This window comes from Pyrus communis, chromosome 13, assembly GCF_041283825.1.
Source record: "Pyrus communis isolate YQ-2024b chromosome 13, ASM4128382v1, whole genome shotgun sequence".
NCBI classification, from domain to species: domain Eukaryota; kingdom Viridiplantae; phylum Streptophyta; class Magnoliopsida; order Rosales; family Rosaceae; genus Pyrus; species Pyrus communis.
In genome coordinates this window covers 17,336,996-17,340,879 of record NC_142577.1, presented here as the reverse complement: position 1 = coordinate 17,340,879, position 3,884 = coordinate 17,336,996, and the positions used below count along the sequence as shown (strand labels likewise).

Sequence of the window (3,884 nt, the reverse complement as noted above, 5' to 3'; positions counted from 1 at the left end):
TGATCCATCATTGTTTGAGATTGTGGAATCAGAGCAAGGAAGTTATTCACTTAGTGGTCTTTTGTCCTGAAATGAGTTTAAAACAAAAGAGGCGACCAAAGGAAAAGGTGCATCGCGCTCGTTTAATTAAGCCAATTGAGTTTGTTGATGCACAAAATCAGCAAGAACTTTGGTACAATAGAAAGTGTCAAGTTCATGACCTTCACCAGATTGCTCCGATCACGAGTGTGGATAAGTATGTAAATGGACAGAGATAGGGAAGCAAACACAAGATGTACGTGGTTCACCCAGAATGGCTACATCCATGGGGTAGAGGAGTTCTCATTAATTTTGAAGGGTTTATACAAATACATAGGTTCAAGCTCTCGTTTAGTGAGTTCTAGTGAATGATTTAGTACAAATGACATTAGAGATTATTGTGGGAGAATGATCCCCTTTTATAGAAGATAGTTTCTAGCTTTGTTCTGAATTTGACACGTGTCGTGCTGTGATTGGCCTCTGATATCGACACGTGTTGCTTTGTGATTGGCCTTTGATATCAACAAGTGTCGCGTTGTGATTGGCCTCCTAGTTGGAGGAAAACTCTTATGGGTCCTTGACGGTATACTATTGACCGGTGCTTAGTAGTTTCGGGATTGGTCAAGTATGGTACAAACAGTGCTCCCCTAAGTTCTCGCATGAGGGAAACTTCTCATTTGGGGACTTGCAAGATCCAAGCCATTAAGTAATCACGAAACTTCTAAGTAACGAAGCGTGATAACATTTTCACTTGCCTCTGCCCCATAGGTAGATATGGCCTCTTCTCTGGAAGTACTTTTCCTTCATCTATGAATGGTATCTTTAGCTGATGTTGACGCACAAGGTAATGTATCATTTTCATTTGAAATTTACCTGTAGTTTCGGGCTTGGTCAAGTGTGATACAAACCCTATAGTAGGAGTCCCCCAAGTCTCTAAGTGAGGAGATCTGCCGCAAGAGGTAACAAACAAGGTAAACAAGTAGAGTTCCAAGCAATTAGCCTTAGATCGGAAGTTTGATCTTGGGTTCTAGCTGATTTTTCTCATTCTCCTTGTCTCTCATTCAGCAACAGGGACAAAGAAAATGATAGGGTGAAGAGATGATATGAGATATTCTTGTTTTCAAAGAAGTAACAGATGAATCAGCACGTGCTTTGTTGTACTTGTTGACTTTCCATAGACGTATTCTTGAACTGGGCTGGAGGTTTTTTGGTTTCCTCCAAAGGGGTGAGCTGATTCAGGAATTTGAGGGTCAAGACAAGTCTGTCAAATCTAAAGTACGATCGACCCTGATGATATGGGATAATTTTTGCCGTTGACAAAATAGCGGATGTGGTATGGCAAGGTTTTGCTCTCCGGTGACGGTGTTAGCGAAAGGTTGTTGAAGTTTCTCAAGCTATTCGGATAGGGCAGCAATGCCGAGCTTGGATTTGACTTATACTCTTCCGACTAGATTGTGTGGTTCTGCAGGGAGGGCGTCGTACTGTAGTGATCTGTTTCAGTTCGTCGTTGAACCTTCTGCTTCAATCTTTTGTATAGTAGAAGTGGTGCGCAACCTTTGCATTTAAATGGTCCTTCAGAGCACTACTTCTTAATGACTCATCCATACTTGGTAACTTCAGTGTAAAGAACCAATATCATATCAACTGTTCTGAGGTATTTGCCGAAGGAATTTGTGACCTTGACAACAGTTGAGGATGAGCACTCGAGAGCAATGCTAGGTAAGCAAACAGGCAAAGGTTCCGGGCAATCAGTTTCAGATCGGAAGTTTGATTTCAGGTTCTGACTGATTGCGTTCTTTCTCTTTGTCCTGTAGGTAAGAGCAAGGGCAAAGGAAAAGACAGGGAAAAAGCATGATATGGGATACCCTTGCTTTCAACCTTGATGATATAAGATACTTTTACTCTGATGTGGTTGGTTGGTAGAGGTATTATCGAGAGGGAAGAAAACGGAGTATTTCGAGAGGCTATGTTGGGAGTGCCCTTTCTAATGTGAGGAATGGTTGAGCATTTTTGCAGGTCTGCATGGGCGTTGAGGATGGAGGTCAACATGAGGTCAACATATATAGGAATTCCTCTAGCAACAAGTAGTAATGCTGTTTCTTTACCCTTCTCAGTCATAGCAATGTAGTAGGAGCTGTAAGGTTCACGTGTTTTAACTTTGTCAGAGATCTTTGAAAAAATGGTTCATGGTACCTAGAAAGCTGATGTTACATGTGAAAAGCGTCGACAATTTTTATCTAAGAAAATCTGGCTCTCGAGGTTCAGAGAGCGGTGCTCCTTCAATTTTCGAAACAAACAATCCTGCTGGGGATCTGGTTCTCGAGATTCGGAAAGCTGTGCCTCTTTGATTTTTGAGCAAGCAATCTTGTTAGGAGTGCTTTCTCAGATGTGAGGAAAGGTTGGACATTTTTGCAAGTCTGCTTGGCTGTTGAGGATGGAGGTCGACACATCTAGCAATTTGCTAATTAGCCAGTAGTGGTGTTGGTCCTTTACCCATATGGGTAATAGTAGGGTAGTTGGACCTTCAAAATTTACGTGCCTTAACTTTGTCAGAGTTCCTTGGCAAAGTTATCATTGGCATCCGAGGAGCATATGTTATGTGTGAAGATTGCTGATAAATTTTACTCAGGAAAATCTGCTTCTCGAAATTCAGAGAGTGGTGCATTATCAATTTTTGAACAAATGGTCATGTTGGCCTTTCTTTTATAGGGGCACCAATTATGTTCAAGAAGTACGTTCATAGAGTTACCGCTTGTAGGAATTTCCCCTTATGTTTGTATTTCTGAGATTTATTATACCTCATTTTTTTCTTCATCATTTCTGAAAATGTCTGGCCCGTCCGACCGTCGTTTAGACTTGAATGTTGTGGAAAAGGTAACCATGTCTCCTCAAGATAACATATGGCGCCCATCCTTCTTATCTTCTACTGGTCACCTTACCATTGGGGACTCTATGATAAAGAATGACATGGCCGCTGCAGTGGTGGCCAAGAATCTTCTCACTCCCAAATACAACAGACTACTTTCCAAATGGTCTGATGAGTTGGCTGTTAAAGATGCTTTGGCTCTCAGTGTTCAGTATGCAGGTTCTATGTCTAATATGGCCCAACGCCTATTTGCTCGAACCCGTCAAGTTGAATCGTTGACGACTAAAGTGATAAGTCTCAAACAGGAGATCATGGGGCTTAAGCACGAGAATAAATAGTTGCATAGGCTCGCACATAGCTATGCTACAAACATGGAAAGAAAGCTTGACCAGTTGTAGGAATCCAAAGGTCAGATTTTAAGTGATCATCAGAGGTTTGTAAGTTTGTTCGAAAGACATTTATTGCCTTCGTCCTCTAGGGCAGTACCACGTACTGAAGCTCCAAATGATCAACCTTCGGTGCCTTCTCTTTCTGGGGTTCTGCCCAGTACTGAGGCTCCAAATGATCACCCTCCGGTGCCTCCTATTTATGGGGCTTTGCCGAGTACTGAGACTTCTCATGAGCAACCTTTGTGAAGGCCCCCTCCTGTTTGTTTGTTTTGATTCATGTGTGTGCACATATTTGTAATTTATCAAAAATATCAATAAATAAGCTTTACTTCATTCAACGTGTTGTGTTAAATACATTAAGGCATCATTCACTAAGTTCTTTGAATTTTTTTCTTTTGTTGAAGTTTGCATGTTGAAACTTCGTGGGTGGATCCTGTAGGTTGAAATAGTGCTCCCTTAATTTCCTGAGTAAGAAAAACTTCTCGATTGGGGACTTGAAAGATCCAAGTCACTAAGTAGTCGCGAAACTTCCGAGTATCGAGGTGTAGTAGCATATGGCAAAAGTCCCCCAAGTCTCCGGTCGAGAAGAGTTGCCGAATGAGGTGTCGTGC

The 3,884-nt window shown here is 41.8% G+C and overlaps 1 pseudogene; it reads left to right on the top strand.

Annotated features, from left to right (window-relative positions):
* Window positions 1-2,844: 2,844 nt before the first annotated feature.
* LOC137717139 (uncharacterized) lies at window positions 2,845-3,519 on the top strand (annotated as a pseudogene).
* Window positions 3,520-3,884: the final 365 nt, after the last annotated feature.